Genomic DNA, 19,766 nt, shown 5'->3' on the forward strand with positions numbered 1-19,766 from the left:
TCTCTAATATGGGATAGAGTTAGAGAAGAGAAAAGGTCAATTCATGTCGCTTGAGGGGCTGCTTCATTCGAACACTTAATTGCATATGAAGCCCAAGTGCGATCGACTGACTGTAAAACCATTCCGTCGTGTATAATTGTATTCAATCAAATTTAATGCAACCCGGTGCTAAACGCTGGGGGTGAGATATGTATTTGCTATGTTATAACGAAATGTATTTGTGTCATGTATTTGCTATGTTATAACGAAATACAAAATGATAAATTTTGCACCGACGCCAACTGTCCGCACAGTGCGTTGTAAATCAAGCAAAACTAAAATACAACACAAACCACAGTACGTCGTAGTCGCTTCAGCATCCGCCTCGTATAATGGAGGTACGCGGTTTGATACCCTATGGCACCGGCTACCCATCGGTCATACAAATGGTACAAGCTTTCCCTAGGTCTGGTTCTCGGCTTTTTTGGGGAGAAATGCTTGGGAAATGCCTAGCACGTATCCCATCTTGAGTCGTTGAAAAACACTTTGTGCTATAGCGCTCTTTGGCCACAGATGTCCTTACGCCATAAGATTTCATTACATACAATACCAGGCACCCAGCACATGAAGACTACGGATGAATTCACGCGAATTCTCATTGTTATGAACTTAACTTCACAAATTTCTAATTGCAGCTGTTCTTATTTTAGTTCAGAAGGCGCCTGTAACGAAAAAGTGCCCCATTATATTTTAGGTAGTGCATAGTGACAATGGCAATTATATTTCAAATTAGCTACATCCTCGTGGAAGATTTCTTACAGCTAATATTTCTTTGCCATTCAATAATTATGTATGGTTCTGTGGGAAGGGGCCATAAAATGACGTATTCTTTTATAGATGGCGACAGGCGCGGACACTGAGAGTTTCAAAAATGCGATACATACATGCCCTTCCCGTAAAGACGTGTATAAAAGTTTATTGGGTGCACGTTCACGGAAAAGAAATTTTTCTGCGTTTTCTCCTCAGCCTGTCGTCTGATATTTGTTCCAGGATATGGAGTACACTTGTTGCCTTATTCTTCTATGCGCTTCGATCAGTTGCAGTGCCTGACGCGCAGAAAGTATTTTTTTCCCGTAAGCCCACTCCACATAACCTTTTTGGATCGAGTGTACTTCAGGGCCACCTGATTTATTGAAATTTACACATGCTTCTGTGGCGATCCATGCTCGTTGTGCGTTTTGTTTACTGCTGATGCTATTCATATTCAGCTCGCGCAACTGTGTCGAAGCATAAAACGTATCTGTGCCAAAAGTGTTAGTGAACTAATGGGCCGTGATGCAGCATCCGAGCTTCCGCTGTACATGTCTTGAACACATGAAAAAAATTGACGCAATGCGTTGAATGTTATGCATGTTTTATTTGACAAATGCATCTTAGAAAGCAAAAGTATTTTTGGTGGAGCTTTGTACGATGTCCAATTAGGGCCTTCTACGGGTAACTTTAAAATTTATCTTTACTTCGGAGTGGGCTGCATGTATTACTGAACATAATTTTACTTCATTAAACTTAAATTTCGTTTACAGAGTGTCTGTACGACACTCGCGCGAAGAACAGCCCAGTTTTTCTAGTGGATTCTTATACAGTTGTTATGTGTGGTGTCCTTGTTGCCGAAGGGGATACAGGGAAGGTTTTCCTCGAAATGATAGCTTTTTAAAACGGGAGAGGACCTCAAGAACCTTGAAAAAACGAAATTGGTCTCCATATTTCACATCGGCTCTATCTTTTCAGGCCTTATATTTTCTTCCCCGCAGTTAAAAGTCATTGACTCCTTTTATAAGAAGTAAAATTGAAAATATGAAAATAAGCTACTGGAAAAAAATCGTCCTTGGTTATTTTCTCCCTTCCATGCTATCTAATCGCCTCGCCACTTCTCACGGAAAAAGAAAACCTACGGTCTTTACTAATAAACGGACACAAAAAATAACAGGGCAGTGCCGCCAGCGTTTGGGATGCGATGTGTACTTGGAGAAAGATAGGGGGTACACCACAGTGTTTCAATATTGATTTTGTGTCATCGGATACAATATAAAAGACAACACGCGCAAGAGGAAAGTTGTGAAGGAGGAGATACCAGGAAAACGGGGTGCTTTCGAAGGAGAGCGCAGGAAACCACCCGTCTTTGGAAATCCTGCAATCAGCGGGTGCATTCCGCTTTGGCGTACTGGATTCGATCCGGGAGCACAAGCAATCTACCCGCGCTCTTTCTGACAGTGCCAGTCCAGGACCTAGGTTTGAATAATAGGCTGGGGCCGTCAGCTCGCACTGGTGCTAATAGAGTATGCTTACTCTGGTTCTTAGCTGATAGCTGGAAGATGAAAAACTCAAGGGAAGACATGAACGTTATGATCTTGTGACCTTTCAAACAGACTCTATCTTGCGTAGAAAATAAAAGGAGTGGCATTCGTTAAAAGCACACTAGAAGGGTGAATACATGTGGTTTAAAGTCCAAGCCTCACCTTCTTAGGTCTCCGGCTCTTTCTGAAGTAAGATAATTATAATTATCATTATTCTATCCTTCAAGTGGCTAAAGCTTGAAGCATGACGAATAAAGTGATATATTCAGGTTGATTCGGCGGCATCGTTTTGGGGGGATAATATAAGTTTTGTTAGGGAACTTGACTTTCCTAAGCTTTACATTTCTTTAGTTAAGACACTAGAAAAGAGGGAAAGAGATTTTCTGCTTCAGTCACCGAACAGAGAACGCTTATTTCAGGATGCGCAAGCAGTGAGATTGAAGAAAAAGCAGGGTAAAAATTTGAATAGTTTCACGGCTCCTTATCTTGCGTGATGTCTGTGACTAGCACCATTAGAAAAGAAATCTTTTAATCACAATATTTATACGGATGGAGGCTCAACGGAATTCTGGACTATGTAATATTCGTTTGAAAATGCGAAAAAATTATTCTTTTTTTTTTTCGAGCCACTGGAAGAAAGTAATTTGGCTGCCACTGAATGCCTTCGCTTTGATTTTATAGGCAGAAAACACCGAGCAATGAAAAACGCAATTGTGCTTTGGAAGGAAGAGAAGACAACGATGGGGGCTGGAAGTAGTGGCCGTTTTGTGAGATTTCTTAGATTTACACTCTGTACTTCCACTATGAGCAGAAAACACCACTTGCATTTACGCGGGCCGGAATTGTAGCCTACAGAATCTCGAAAATTTGCATGAAGTTAAAGAGTTTGCCTTTAGCAGCCACTGTATATCGGCGGTAAGCTTTCAATTAGGTATTTCTCTGTGTTACACAACCACAGGTAGGAAACGGCATTCAAGAAAATAAGTAGCCGTGAATCAAAAAATATTGGCTCGAGGCTGGGCATTGAACTGCGTGATAAAACGCTGCAAGGCACCAAAAGTATACATCTACTGAAATGGCGATGAGTGCCTACACTGTTGCACACAATAGATCGCCACATATAAGGGGCTGCCTTCACTGACAACTCTCCAAAACATTTCTAGTGATGCTTTTTTTTTTGCTTCGCAGGCGTTAATGCTCTGTAAAATAACGTTACTTTGACGTAATGAAGAAAGCACTCTCTCTTGCCGCTACGCTGCGAAAGCTTTTATTCAGGACAGGATGTCTAATTGCACCTAAAGAAAAAACTCCATCGCTAAGGAACGAGATGTTTTACGAAAGCAATATCTTTATTTCTACTTCAGCAGTAAATTCAGTGACCAGGGGAGAAAGAAGTTTCTTGCTATCAGCTGCGCTGCGTTCCATTCCTTCCAAGGGTATATATTTTAATCAGCAGAAAAAAATTTCGTGCCTCTATCTGTGTATTCGTGCGCTCATCCATAGGCGGGCGTTAAAAATTACTAGGTGGTCCAAATCTATCCGGAAACCTCCACTGCGACGTCTCTTTGCCGACTGTGCTGTTTTGCACATTAAAATTAATCAATCACAAATTAGTCAATTGCCACTGTAATGAAGTGGGTAGTTTCATTCAGACACGAAAAGCAGAAAAACACACTGCAAGAGATAGCACGACAAAACTCTTTAAGTCTTTAAACTGGCTCGGTGCGTTGCACTCGAAGTACAAGCCAGATCCACAATCATACCATTTAACAAGAACCGCCCGCAAACATAACCCCATCATCCGTGATCTTTTCGGAGTCCTTTGGCTTTTCAGTGAGATAAAACAGCAGTGAAAGATGGAGGGAGGAATGAAAAATGACGTAGAAGTACGTATTTAGAGTTGAACGAAAGCACGCGTAGCTACCACAAAAAGAAATATGGTTGCCAATCACTCAGCCGAGCGTACAGAACCGCTCCCCGATGTGTGTCTTCTTAAGAGTCTTTCTTCTGCCGTGTCTGTGTGCGCCCTTTCGGGCTTATATTCCAGTAATGGCTGCGTGACTGATCTGTCTTCAATTGTTGTCAGCGTGATACGATTCGAATAGTGAAACAAAACTTCAACCGCGCCAGGAAGAGGGTACAATACGAAGTTGTTGACCTCCGCAAGGGGAGCTTCTGTGATGGGACGGAGCTATGAGTGGCCAAGTGAAATCAGCGATGAACAACAACGCGACTTATTACGAATAGTTGCCTTTCCCAATAAAAAATTGCAGGGTTGTATTGAATATGGTGCCTCCACTGCATAGGCGTACTTTTGAATGAGCTACTTTTTTGTTGTTGACGTAATTCTTTTTAATACAGTAGCTAAGGTTGGCAGCTTGTTCACGAAATGAGTTTAAAAAAATGCAGCGACTGCTTTCTTGAAACAAACGCCCTCAGCGCATCCCCTGTTAATGTCTGCATTTTTGTTGTGTTTCTTGATGTCCGAATTTACCTAGAATGCATGCCTGGTTTTTCTTTTTTTAGTTTTGGTGTTCGAAACTGCAGAATAATCGTGGTTACTACATTAACGCACATGCAAAAAATATTTTGTCTTGTATTAGTTCTTCGAGGTACCAATTAAAACATATCTCTTTTTGCGGCTTTCACTTCTGTCCTAAACTTCCAAGCCTTGTTTTTCAAAAAATAATTTCAAACCCGGTAGAAAATTTCCTAGCTTTCGCGCTGTTTTAAAAAAATAATCTGTTCATAAGAGGTATTCGAAGTCCTGGATTGGGTACAGTTGGGGTAAGAATTAGCAAAATGTGATTCGGATCTAGCCAACTCACTCAAGGGGGGGATGAATTGCAAAGCATTGTCGATGACATAAACATAGACAGCAAAGCAGAACGATGGGTACAAAAATTATCATGCAAAAAAAAAAAACAAAGTAATGTTCAGGAGTCGTGGAAGGGAAAAGCAGATCACAAATGGCAAAGAGATAAGAGAATACATTGGCTTAGGAGAGACAATGACGGCAGATGCGGTACACGACCGTGAAATAATTAAAAGATTTAAAATGTGATAAAGCGCATCTGGCAGGTACTCTCAGGTTATCAATGGCAGTTTGCCAATATCCCTCAAGAGAATAATATGTAACAGCTGTATCTTACGAGTACTGACCTGGAGGGTACAAACATGGCAAATAACTGCACGAGTTTAACTTAAAGAGCAGGAAACGCAGTCATCTATGGAAAAAAAAAAATCATAGCTGTAACATAAAGAGGTAGGAAGAGGGCCGAATGGGTTAGGGAACAAACTCGGATTACTGACGTCCTAGTCGAAATCAAGAAGACATGGGCTTAGGCGCGGTGTAAGAATGTTCTTACACCGTGGCTTGGGTAAGACATGTAAGGCGAAGACAAGGCATGGTCGTTAAAGGTGCACTGAAGAGGAATCTGAACTCGTCTTTTTGCCGCGGGAACTCGATCTACAAGTTCCGAGCATTTTTAGAAACTTCGATTCATGGCCCTGTGTGGCTGATTTCCCCAATTAAATTGAATTAACGTCCGGCTCCAGCCTTTTTTTTTTCTCCCCGTACGGTGGGTGGAGTCGACCAACGCGTGGAGTACCTTTTACCCAGTCCCGTGGCGGCTTTCCGCTCTGCCATCGGCGGAGTAATACATAGTAATCCGTAGAAGCAAATAGTCCACGCGTGTTTTTATTTCTACGGGCTTATTTTGCGGCTATATTATCTGTGAATGAAACTATTTAATCACGGAAACGTAAAAAGCAAAATAAAGTGAAAGCAAAGCCTCCATGGAGCTGGCTCAAAGGCACTCCCAGCGTTGGTCGACTCCGCCCACCGTACGGGGAGAATTCAAGAAATAAAGGCGGGAGCCGGACGTTAATCTGATTTAGTTAGGGAAATCGGCCACACAGGGCAATAAGTCGAAGTTTCTAAGAATGCTCGGAACATGTAGATCGTGTTCTCGCGGCAAAAAGACGAGTTCAGATTCGTCTTCACTGCACCTGTAAGTGCAACAGACTGAATTAAGAGAAGGCAAGCGTAGCAAGGGGCGGCGTAACGTTAGGTTGGCGGATAAGATTAGTAAGTTTGTGGGGATAAGGCGGCCGCAGCTGACACAGAAGATTACTTAGAAAGATCTGGAAGAAACCTTTCTACGGCAGTGGGTATGCTTAGGCTGATGATGATATATATGATAAATTTTACTTCCTTTTGTTCTTTCTCTCTTTGAGTCCCTGTGTTCACCTAATGTTCTTTTTGTTGAAGCCGTTCGCAAGAAATAAAGATTCTGCCAACAGCACTCCTCGCTTTCTCGCAAACATTAACGTGACTCAAGCCTAACACCAACCAACCGCGAGCTTATCTGCGGTAATCCCGACTTGCTTTTGCTCAGAGCCGCCCAGTTTCCGCTTTTTCTAGCCAGTGGACTCTTAACACGGGTATTGATGCAGGAGGCTTACATGCCGGCCGAACTCAGATCATTTGAGGAGGGAAACTCGGCCTGTGCAAATATCCTCCGATAGCTGATCGCGTGTGTCGCTATTAGCCGGACCACATTAGGGCGCACAAGAATGGCTGGTGCTACCAGTGGAGGCATTTTCCTAATTGCGTGGAGGGCCAGGTCCGTCTCGCACGTGGGCACTGATGCCAGGAACGACGACGGCGTACGCGCATCTGATACATTAGGACAATGTAGCAGTTCCTGGCAGTCTCTACTTTTTGCAGAATCCGACAGCGTGTTCAGCATACTTATCCGATTGATAAAAAAACAGCTTTACTATCCAAATCTTATTCAAATGATATTATTGTACATAGGTAGAGAGATTCGCTATCCCTCTGTTTTATTTGAACTAGGAAGGTAGTGTCGTTTTGAAAAGAGAATGTTTACTCTAAATGATCCATGCCAAAATTCGTCCGCAAACGCATGTGTGGAATATGATAAGGGGTTTACAGGACGAACAAAGCAAAGTAAATGCTCGTCCCAGACACCAGAGACCGAAAAACTGAAGGATTTATTTTATCAGCAGCGTGGGTCTCCTTGTTTCTTTAGAAAAATCAGGCATCGAACTAAAGACTGCTCTCGGGGCAAGAATACATTTACTATTCCAAAAATAAAACGAAATTCAACTTAGTGCACTAAAAACAGATATGTAAGACAGAGTACTTAAGGAAAAACGTGACACCGATATACAATTACAATCTAGATCAACAATCTTTTTTTGTGCACTCTTTTTTCGTGTTAATTTTTAATATTTCTATCATGTTTTAAAACCTTTTATCTGCTGCATTATACATGGTTGTCATGTTATAGTATCTATCTTTTTAATAGTATACATTTTAACCTAACTACCGTCCAAATAGTGCCGGTAAAGCCACTTGCTTTCGACATAGAAACCAATTCCTCTTACCAATTACAGTTTACCAATTTGTCTTTATCTCCCCTTCGCCAGTTTTTCCATCGCACGCTCTCTCCTACATTCTCTCTCTATCACCTACTTTAGGGGGGGGGTATTTTTTGTCTTACCTTTTCTACCTGCCAACTGAGGCGGGTGGTAGGTAGTGAGTGTGAGGTGGCGCTGCGGACGCCGATGACCACGCCTACCCCGACGACGTCGATGGCGCGAAGCTGAGGAGTGAGCTAAGTTTGGTTTATGTGGGTTTAACGTTCAAAAGCTACTCAGGCTATGAACGACGCCGTAGTGAAGGGCTCCGAATTATTTGGACCACCAGGGGTTCTTTAACGTGAGCTGACATCGCACAGTACACGAGTCTCTTGAATTTCGCCTCGATCGAAATTCGACCGCCGCGGCCGGGATAGAACCCGCGTCCTCCGGGTCAACAGCCGAGCGCCATAACCACTAGGCCAACGTGACGGACCAGAAAAAGAAGTGCTAAAGCTCTAAATTCTTTAAAGGCTGAAAAATCGCCTTATGAAAAAGTGGCTTTTGTGCGCGACGTTGTGGCAAGCATGACACCGTGCATTTATACTCTGGGCGCGACGTTATGCGTACATGAAAGGCGTTTCCAGCGCAGAGGCAGGCTTGGTAAAAAAAAAAGAAAGAAAAGGAACAGCGAATTAAATTCGAACACAGTAAGTAATCGCTGAAGCAAGGGCAGTGGAGATGTACTCCACGTCGTGGCTCACTATTTTCTACTCTCGTGTGTGAGACATTGTCTCATATATGGATTGCATTGCTCAACTTTTAAAAAGATGCACATTACTGCTGCATGCCACCGCGGAAAAGAATTGGCAGAAATCAGAATAAAAAAGAAATATAACAGCTGCAACCATCACCCATCCTTGCATAAAAAAACCGAAGGCGGTAAGTACCGTCCCGAGTGTAGCTTCAAAAGTGGCGTTTCACCAGATTTTAGTGGCTCCCCTATAAAAAGCTTTCGTAGCATATAGTACCGAACGCGTCTCCACAGTATTAATTTAATGGCATCTTAATGCATAAAGTCTTGAATTTAATGTTTCAAAACCAATTCATTTCCGAGCCCATATGCAAGCATCATGAGATGACTAATAGGCCTAGTTTGTGTGGGAATGGTAACATTGGTTGTTATCGTATCTTAATAAAATGTAAAGTTTTACATTGGTTTTAAGGGAGCTGTACTGTTGCTGTATGTGGATGGATGAGCGAGACATCACCAGTTCCACAATGACAGCGTGTCATGTCATCTCCAGAATTATCAGCCAAGCGGAAAAATGTCAGCCGTGCAGCCGGATTTCTGATTAACCTCTCAGAGTGCTGTAATATGTATTCCCATCCTAACCTCTCCGTGTGCTCAAAAGCCAAATCAGCAATGCTCTTCTTTGAAACAAGGTTAGCGAAACCGGGTTACCGACCCTAAGGCAGAGAAATTCCAGCAAAGCCCGCACATCTTAACTGTAGGAGTAATCACGTCCCGAAACCCAGTGTAACAATAGAAGAGCAAAGTAGCCAAGTAAAAGGAACATTCGCGATTGTAATCACCTTGTTCGTCGTGGTTCTTTCTCACGTAATCAAACCAAACAAACGTAGGAGCAGCGACAACAAGCGTCCTGTTGTCGATTCCGAGGTCGTAAACAGAGATCTCACGCGAATCACTCCCGACATTGTGTGCAGCTAAGACTTCAGCAGAGGAATGCGAGAAATTGAAACAAATGATGCCGAGGCTTTCACAATACTGGAGATGCAACAACGTGGAAACTGCTCTCAATATCAGTTTACGTTGGATTATGGCTGCGGTAGAGGCCAGATTTCCCGGGGACAGAATGGACTAAAAGCAGACTAACAGCCTGGATGTCGGATTAGTTTATCCTCAGTGCTAACAGGACTGGCAGGAGGCCTTTCCTTCTTTATCGGGTGTCTTAAAGAGGGTTTTCAATGGAGGAACCGGCAGTGAGGCAGATGGCTGGTATAGAGCTCGTAGGATTTCCAGTCAGGCATTGTGCGTTGGCTCCGTTCTTGATAGCAATTTTTTTTCAGGTTGCTGTATAGTAGAGCGCTTAGAAAACCACTTCTTGCGCCAGCTGTGCAGGAGTCGGACCGGCAACTGCAGAAGCACCTAATTTTGAGCACAGCAGAGCACTTAAGAGATCGTCTTTTGCACTATATGATTCTACCGACGCGCTGGTTTGATTTTTTCCACCTGCGTTTTAAACGGCGCTCTGCTACGCTTCGTTTTTTGCGTAAACAAAATGTCATGTCTTCTCCCTGGTCCTCCCTCTTCTGCGGCTCTGCGATTATGAACGCGTTTTGTTATCCATAGCACAGATGGAAGCTTTGCCGGCAGTGAATGCGACATCGTAGACGTTTATAGGAAAGTTAAAAAAAACACCACGGATTTTCTTTGTTAAACTAAATTCGACGTAGATGCTCTTGGACAATAGGCACAGGTCCTTCGCATAGGTTACTATGACTGGTTTAAAGACAATGAAGCGGCTGCTGGCCCGACGTTGTTTCTGCCTTACAACATGGCTGCAGCTACAGAGAAACCGGTTTTGCCTTCTTTTCACTAGGCTACCACAGTCGTGTTGCCCTCCATTCGACTTGGCTGCTGCTGGTGTGCATGTGTTTTGTTCTTTCCAAGTGGTTGCAGCTGCCGGAAAACTGGTATTCCCCCTGCACCAGGACGCCACCAGGCTTCGCCAGGATACATATGCGCTTTTTTCGCTAGTGACCGACAGAGTGCTATCCCTCAAAAAGGGGACTTTCCTCTCTCCGCTTTGTCAACTGAAATCCGTCGCCTGTCACCACCTCTTCATCTGGCCGGTTTTCTTCTCTATTGAATCTAGATAGGGAATTTCCTTATCTTCACTTTGCCGCCTGCCAACCGTGGCACATGGCAGCTGGCAGGCGAAGGCTTCACTTGGGCACATAACGGCTTTAGTGCAATAGCATCAGAGCCTCCAATCGCCGATTTCACCGATGTTTGACCGGTCGCTCTGCGACTATGAAGAGCTCGGTGGCTGAGTGCTATTTATCTCGGTGGCTGAAGGGTCTCCAGGGTAACTTCTTTGTCTGACATCATCGCAACCTGCCCAACGGACAGTGAGTAAACTGCCCACCATACCAAGTGGCAGTTCTAATAATCCAGTGCAACCCGGGTCTCACAGCTCCCACCGCTGCATCATCAGCCAGCGCAGGGCAGTGGTGTATCGCTTAACCCCCGCACCATTGCCCAAGAATTGTCATGAAGATTCCCAGCGAAGTATAATTCTAATTCGATACAAATAAATAATCAAGTTAAAGTAAGCACAACTAGTGCTCGCGCACCTGCGTTGCATTGGGCCTAACCAAACGCAATTTTCTGTCATTTTTTTTTCTCTAAACACCCACTTAATGCTAGCGCTCTCGACCTAGTAACCATGGAAGGTGGCAGCTGGCAGGGGTAAATTTCATGCCAGACGGGGCGGCTTTTTCAGTAGATAAGCATCGGGAGCTAGCGCTCAAATAAAACCTCCATTCTTCGATTTGTTCAGAAGAAACGCATTGCGGCGTAACATACTGGATGAACAAATATCAGAGTGCGACTTCAGTGCACGTTAAAGAACCCCTGATGGTCGAAAATTCCGGAGCCCTTCACTATGGTGTACCTCATAGCCTGACTCGGTGTGGGACGTAAAACCCCAATAAACTAAACTAAATATCAGAGTGCATTTGGTTGCTCAAATTTTCGCTTTTACTTGCTTTTGTTTTCATTCTTGGAATACCGCCATAGAATGCTGGTAATATTTTCCGCTCATACGCACATAAAGAATTTTAATTCTCTAAAGTGTGCTTTGTCTCTACGGCAGCCCTGTACAAGCAAAAAGGTTAACCAGCGGCTGCGATTACTGGCTGGAAGTAAAGCGCCTGCCACATCGAGCACGAGCGATGCCCTGCCTACTTGAACAGAGGGCGAATAGAGGGTGGGAGAGGGTGTGGTAAGAGCATGTCGTGCACGTTTGATTAGGATATATGAAAAGAAAAAGTGTAACAAGAACTGAGTATAGGACAGCATGCACTGATGTGCGGGTAACTAAACACCCAGACCTTATTTCTTATTATAAAGGAAGCAGTGCATTCTAAAGGTTAAAATATTTTTGCTCTGAAGACTACACCTCTCTCCTTGTAGCGCTTTCTGTTTCCTGCCCATTCAATGTTAATTCTTGTCCAATTCTTTTAAGCTCTTTGTATGCTGCAAAATCTATGACGCTGACGACTGTCGCGCAAAAAAGAAAAAACTCGAGCATCGAAATGTTACTCTTGCCAAAATACAAGTAACAGAAGTGCTGGCAAACCTGGAAGGTAGACATAGCGTGTTCTTTCTTATTTATGATGTGCGCCACGTGTTGACGCGGAATGATTAACACTGCCACGAAGCCTTGTAATCTTTATTTTATATTGCTCTTCAACGCCGACTGCCGAGCCTTCTTCCTCCTATCGCCGCCTCCGAATATCTGCTATTTGCAGGCACGAGCCTTCGTGCACAATTAACAGGTTGGCTTTACCTCACCAGTTTTTTTTTCTGACATCAAGCTCTACTTCAAACGTACTTTTTGAGGGAAAAAATTTTTCCGTCGTTGCATAGGTGACCCAGTATAAAGCATCTACGCATTCTACATAAGCCAGAATTTCAGGGCTTGTCAGTGAGAACACCGGAAAAATCCCTGGTAAGTTCACATTTACATGGGGATAGTGCAAGGTTCTCTACGGTCACGCAGAAGTTCATAACAAAGTCCCCGGTATATCAACGATGGTATTTATGGTGGAAAATTACATGTTAATTCAGAAATAACGGAACTAACTTTAGGAGCGTTCTCTCCATGAATTTTGGTTGTTTGAGAAGAAAAAAAAATCACACTTGATGACTCACGTGAACTGGTGCTTTTGCGAGTTAAATTTATGAGGCTCATTAAATAAAGCTGTGGAGTTAAAGTAAAGTTCGAAAAATAGGACAATTTGGATTGTTTTATGTTCCGCGTGATGATTTTTCTCATATACGTAATTGTAATAGTGCTAGATATTGTTTTTGGATGCAGAATATCTTCCATTTCGGACGTTTTTTGCAGACTTGCTTCGAAACATAAGATTATTTTACTTTCATGAATTATGCATTAGAGGTGGAATGCAAATAACTAGTGGGCATGATCTCAAGGGCGTTTCGCAAAAAACTAAAATTTTTGAGCAACTCCTGTGAAGGTAGCCTGACACCCTCCTACTGTTGCAGGGCACAACTTAGCATAAGATGAAGTGGAGCAGGGCTGAAAAAAAAACATGATCGCAAGTTTTAGCACGCCTTGTTTTTCTTGTTAAAATGCTGCCTCGAGCGGAGTCGTCGAAAGTCTGACTACATTTTTAGTACTTCATGAGAGACGAAACAATTTTTTTAAATTTGCCTTCTGTCATTTAGAGAGAAAAAGGCACCTGACTGACATGAAGAGCAAGGGCGTGTTCAAAAAGCAGAAAGAACGGTGCGCTGCAATTTAAATTTGCTATTGCGGCGCACGTGCTGAACCACGTGGGAAATGACTGTCGCTCTTGAAAGCTATCCTCTTAAGCTCTGAGAACGGGATGCAACACGCATATACTTCGAGTGCATAATATTGCAGATAACACAGAATAATTTCAATATTTTGCCCCTCCCGCAACGTGAAGTCGTGATAGGAAGAAAGTTAGTTTAACTGGCTAGATGTTGAGCTGAAGGTCTTACGCTACAGATTCCATTAGACTTGCGTAACAGCAGGAAACTGCTGAATTGCAGCCGAATTTAGATAACGATTAGGGTCACCCATTTTCTTCACAGTTTTTGGACTGAGCAGAACTCTGTGCCCACACTCACCAGCACCTAGAAAAGTCTTCATTTGCAATCGCCACAGCTTGTGCACCTATTCAGTGCTCGCAATTATTTCATTCATTAGTTGCCAGCATCGGTTAAAATATTCTCCCTAATAGCCAGTCCTTTGTTTATAAACTTGCATGCCATTGGTGCTGTTGAAGATTAATCAGTGGCTTGGCGACTTCCAGTGAAAGACAGGGGGTAAAAGTAAAAACATAGAAAAATCACAGAGGTAGCTTCACGTGTGCCAGTTGTTTATCTTCGAACGAAAGGATTGCCGTTAATGCAGACAGAGTGCAAGCATTAGAAGTATTACGGTGGGCTGAGCTTATTCTCCTATAATAACATTAGGTCTAGTTTAGTCTAACATCGGCAACGACCGACTCATAAATTGTGAGCCCTTGATGTCCTTACAGTTAGAAAGAAGCCTATAGGAAAGTTTGCGCTGGTCTTGAGATAGCTCCGACAGAATAAGGCTAGACAAGTTTTCCTTTCTATCTCGCAGTAAAGCTGGAACTTAATAGGGGTGAAATAACTCTCTTGAATAGTGCTCTTTTTCACAATTGAAGGTAAACAGATAAAATGAGAATTATATAAATACGGAACACATGAACGATCAATGCAGGAAGAATAAAATTTCTCGAAGAACGGTAAACTCTGCCAGCTAGAAGCGAAGGACTTCATTTATACTAGAAGTGACACGTTGCTGGCCGTAAAGAGTTCCATCCTGTCGAAGTCACTGAATGAGTGGCAGTGTATGCACCCTTCCTCGATAGCGTCGCGGTGTTCAGCAGCTTCCTATCGTCGTTGACCGTCCACCCGGCTGCTTATATTTCTTATACTGTCTCGTCATGCTTGGGGCACAGTGACCGACCGCTGCGGGTTGCAGTAATTTCCATGCAGTGTATATGCTGAGAAATGTGTCGTCGTACAAGAAGCGAAGGTATCCGTGGTGCCACCAATAATCATTGCATTCCAAAATGGAGACTGCGAATTTTTTTTCATGTCAATTTTCTAGTCTGTACACGAAAAGAATCGAATCTTTCTTCCTTCCCCGGTCAAAGAGAACCTGTACGGAAGCATTTAGCTATATTTTGCGATATCGTTCATGATTTGGTAACCGACAACAGTTCTCGAACGATATAAGAAATCATTTCTTGAAGTCTCATAAGTAAAAGCACTGAGCCATTAGTGAGTATTATGCAACCTTATTCAGTATTTCCAGTCCGTGTAAATGTTTTCTATACTCATGCAAAGAAGACGAGGAAAATTAACAGGGCGTGTTAATTAAACGGCTCCACCTGGTGGTAAACTTTGACATTGACAGGAAGTATTGTTTCCGAATCTTTCTCCTTCCCCGGTCCCAAATAACCTGCGCCGAAACATTCAGATATATCTCAGTGAAGATGGAATTGAAGATTGGAGATGATATTTCTTTTCTTGCATTAATCTCGGGACAGCGTTGACTTAGCGCCGTACCTAATGGCACGCGTTCACCCCACACAAGTTCACCTCATGGCGTTACCCGACGCTCTTAAGATTCCTTGTACGAGGCTTTCAAGAGATACAGAGATGGCTTGCCTGTTCAGGAGATTAAAGTTGTCTGTAGACTCTAATGGCACGAACAAGGCTTTATGTGCCTCGGCACTTCGCGCCCTGATGATCGTATCGTTACTTGAGGACGTCGTTGACGCCGACTCAGTTTGTCTGCGCTGTCTGCGCTTGGCCTTCTTACTAACGACGGGTACGAACCCATCGCCGGTCGAGGAGTCATCACTTCAAGGAGCCGAATAGTCATCACCGTACGCAGCAGTGTCCGTGCTGCTTGAGTCACTCGGGGCGTACAGGCGCTTCCTCTGGGCGGCCGTTGCCGACCCACCGGGATCCACAGAAGGCACAGCAGCCTCTACTTCCATCGCCGTGACACACAGGGAGCCGCCGCCGCGCCGTTCGCCGCCGCGATCGAGGGAAAAGCCCCTGCGCCGTTATTTCAGCCCGTGCAAGATGCTTCTTCAACTGGATGAACTGGATATGAAGTAGTTTCTCATAGAACGACAGCACCCTAGCAACGACGCGCGCTATAAGAAGTGCTTCACGTCGTGCGCCTAAAGCCATATTTTTCGCGGCAATGCACGCTTTATGTTTTCATTCTGAGTATTGTTGGCTACGTTTAGTTGCGTTAAGCTGGACGTTACGTTTCAAATACATGCGGTAGTAACTAACTATAACACCAATGAATAACTAACAGCATCAGTTCATCGTAGTTTAACGTAGATTTACTTAGGTTAGACTGGGTCGAAGTTAAAGTTACGTTTGCTTTAGAACCTTTACAACTTGTGGTTCCGTAAGGAGAATATAACGCGTCTGTGTGGTTGGCTCTTGCCTGGCGTCAAGAAAGAAGTGAGCATTTGTACGCGTCAGTTCAAAATTGAAGAACTTTTCTACGTTGAGCTTTTGTCCGGTATTCACGAAAAACATTACCCCTTTTCCCCTACAATTGACGTTCATGGAAGACGCAGCATACACATCCTCATGATAATTTGTTTAACATGAAATCGGCATATAAGGGGCTAATAGCTGAGAAGGGAAGAAATACGCACAAACTTCGTATGTTATTCGAACGAACGAAGTCGATTTCATGTTTTTTTTCTTTGCCTGTGATAGCTTATAGATACTCAATCACGCGAAAAATTCATAAAGAGCAGGAAAGTTATAAAGGCCGATAAGCTTGCAATGTGAAAACTATTTGGCAGGGAACGCTTGCGTTCTAACTACTTTCCCACTGCGTGTATTGAGCCGCTATTGAGCCGGTGACTATCGCGGTGGCTCCGTGGATGTGGTTGAAGCCCACATTCTCGCTGAGATCCTTCTGTCTCAAGGGAAACGACGGGACAGTTCCACGGTTTCACCCCTTCTCTTCACCCTTTACTTGTCCGTGTCCCCCCGGATACTGCATTGCCTGCACCATTTCCTCGCGCGAGAGCTAAGGGGCCCTCTTAATGGACAGCGTTGGTCTAGGGGCTGTCGACAACTGTCGGTGAGGCGGACCGAGCTGTGAATGCGGCTTAATGCACATGCCTTTCAAACCAACCGAGGCGGCAGCGCTGAAGTGAAGATTGGAGCTTTCGTTTTATTGTGGGCTCTTACCAAGGACGAGCTTATAAAATAGACAATTTTGCTAGCGACGCAGCTGATGTGTCAAGCAAGACAACGGCTGTCCTGTTAACGCCAACGTCATGATTTATTGGTAGAATTCCTAGCACTGCTCGAAAGATACAGACAGTGTGTAGTACAGCCTAAGACATGCAAACAAACACCGAGAAACGAAGTGTCCTTTGTGGTGGGTGAAATAATTCAGATATCCCTGATGTCCGTGTCGAGGATGGTTTGCTTTATTACACTGTTATGTTAGGTTATCCGAAACATTGCTCTTTTATATCTTGAGCAAATAAACGGCACCGCAAGTTCCTGAACAATATTCATTTTCGCTGTGAACGGCATGAACATCATTGTAGGTACGAGGGACGCTTATGACCTGCAAGGTTAGTTGCATTATGATTAACGGCCTTTGAGTGATCACATATTCGTGATCGCAGGTTCTGTCACTCTATTCCTCGTAGTTTCCGATCGTCCTCTCTCCACCTAGCTCTTTGCCATTCCTGGCTACGTTTTTCTTACGTTGAAATCTACTGGTTCTTTTCTTTGCATATAATGTCTCGCAGCAGTGTATTTTCTCTCGATTGCCGCTAATTGAACAAGAGATTGATATCGAATTCGCGTGGCTCTGTTGACCTCTAGGGATGGCAATTCGGTTCCGGTCATAGGTTGCAGCAGTGCAGCCAATTTATTGCAATGCATGTCATTGATGTCCAAGTTGCAGGCCAATAGCTGGGAGCTGGTAAAACAGAACTCTTGTGCACTTGACTTTTAATGAACATTTGGCCAAGCTACTATTAGTTATTACAGACTTTCTAGAAGATGGAGTCCACACAGTGGTTTGAGCGCCCGTCTCGGCTGCGGGAGGTGGTTGGTTCGAAACCCACCGCCGGACACCCACCGGTAAAAATGGGTACAAGCGTCCCCCGGTCTGGCGCTCGGCTTTCGTTAGGGGTGTACGTTTGGGAGAAGTCATAAAAAAGGGCCACAAGTTGGGCTTCTACCGCACGAGGCGGATTTAGGGTTGATTGATGGGGGAACTTATCTCTCATTCGTCAAGGCAACTGTTTGGTCTACGACCCTTTTCCCAAGCAGCTCACCCTAGAAGAGCCGAGCGCCAGGCCAGGGGAAATCTTGTACCCAGTAAAGAAACCGGTGGGTACCCGGCGGCACTGGGGATCGAACCCATCACCTCCCGAATGCGAGGCGGATCCTCTTCCACAAGGCCACCGCTTCGATTTTGTGTACCAGGTTTTGTGTACCAAGCTTTGTGTACCAGGAAGTGCGGCGTCTCAGCCTTACTACATCGCCTTTTAGGCCACAAGCGCTGCGTACTTGTATAACCAGTCAATATTCCAATGCATCCAAGCGCGTGCGGCGGACGCCGTCCTTGCCTGGCACTCTATAAAATTGACCAGTTCTTCGCTACTTTCTTGCGTCTTTGTTTCATTGAGTAAAGGCACTCGGTTTTCGTTTCGTTAAGTAAAGACGGCAGAGTGCCGTCGGAGGAAAGCGAAACTTCTGCGATAGTATACCTCGTCTCACGGTTCAGCGTGGCGTGCCCCGCAAGTAAACAAGTCACTGCTGCTGATGCCCGAGACTTTCTCTCCTCGTAGCATAAAAGTGTTTCCATTAAGCAGGCGAGGAACGGCATCGATTGTCGATCCGGAGACTCACAGACGTAGCATTCCCTCGCGTGGTAAGTCTTCGGAGTAGCATATAGGCGCACTTGCACTCTTATGCACACGGTTTCGGAAAACTCCGACGAGGAGAGAGCCTCTAGTGCTACACGAAGTCGTAAAAAATTACTCCGCTCGGCCTCCTTTTGCTCAGGCATTCGATTGCTTTCTCAGACGACGCAAATAAGCAACTTGCATTCGCTGTGCAGCTGTATTAGTTCATTTTCTTTCTCTCTTCATTTCTATTTCGCCATTATCGCCGCTCCTTCCGCGGGATGCTAAAGCTATTTGTGTTTCTTGTTTGCCTGCACTCGTCTAGAGCGTCCAGTTCGATGCACTTGCAAAGGAACACCGAAGGCTTGCCAATGTAACTAATTTATTTGTGATCTACTACGCATAAATTAACTGCCAGTTCGTTGTATCGAGGTAACGTGAGAGAGAAGCAAATAACATTCCACGGTTAGAGGGGCCACCATGGCGTAGTGTCTGTGGAAGACGCAAGAAAAGAAATAGTGGCGAAGTTGCGCTTACTCATGCGTCACATTTTGTAGAGCGAAAGCTCTACTTCTCAGCCAAAGCTGCAAATTCCGGGCCATCTCTGAAGCCTTGAGCTTGAATAAATAATTAAATATGGCCGCGGCTGCGATTCGAACTGGCGGCGGCGCGGGCAGATCAGCTGCGCTGGCCACTGCACGAGGGCACAATGCTATCGCCGCAACCGATCACACCTCGTTGCTGTTGTTGTTGTTGTTGTTAGCCTCTGAAATGATGGCACATACCCGCACTGGGGGATCTGCCAAGAATCGGGAAAGGCAACACACTCTCGCGCTGTGCATTGCACATCCTCGTCTTCGGCAACTTCCATCTGTGGCGCGAACTGATAAGACTATCTTAACCTCGATAAGCGCTTAACTTGAGCCTAATATCGTAGTCAGACGTGCCAACGACCCAGCGAAACAAAACCATGTGCCGGTCAGACTAAAGACGTGCTTTCGCACGTCTCCTTGGTTTAGCTACTTAAAATCCTACCATTTTTAGTGAGAAAGCACTATTCCGATGAGTAAACCCCGACCACGATCTTGCGATGTTGAGGGGGTTGTTTATGAGTTTGCGATGTTTACGAGTTTTTGTCAAGTGAAATAAATAAATCAAATGAAATCAAATCAATGCTATGAAAATAACGAATTATTTATTGTTATCACGAATTTTGCCCAGGATGCAAACATTCTCAGTCTTTACGAAGATGGCGCAAATTACATGCACGAGAAGAGATGGCTTGAAGGT

This window comes from Amblyomma mixtum, chromosome 1 (genome assembly GCF_055824585.1).
Source record: "Amblyomma mixtum isolate Tamu chromosome 1, ASM5582458v1, whole genome shotgun sequence".
Taxonomy (NCBI): Eukaryota; Metazoa; Arthropoda; class Arachnida; order Ixodida; family Ixodidae; genus Amblyomma; species Amblyomma mixtum.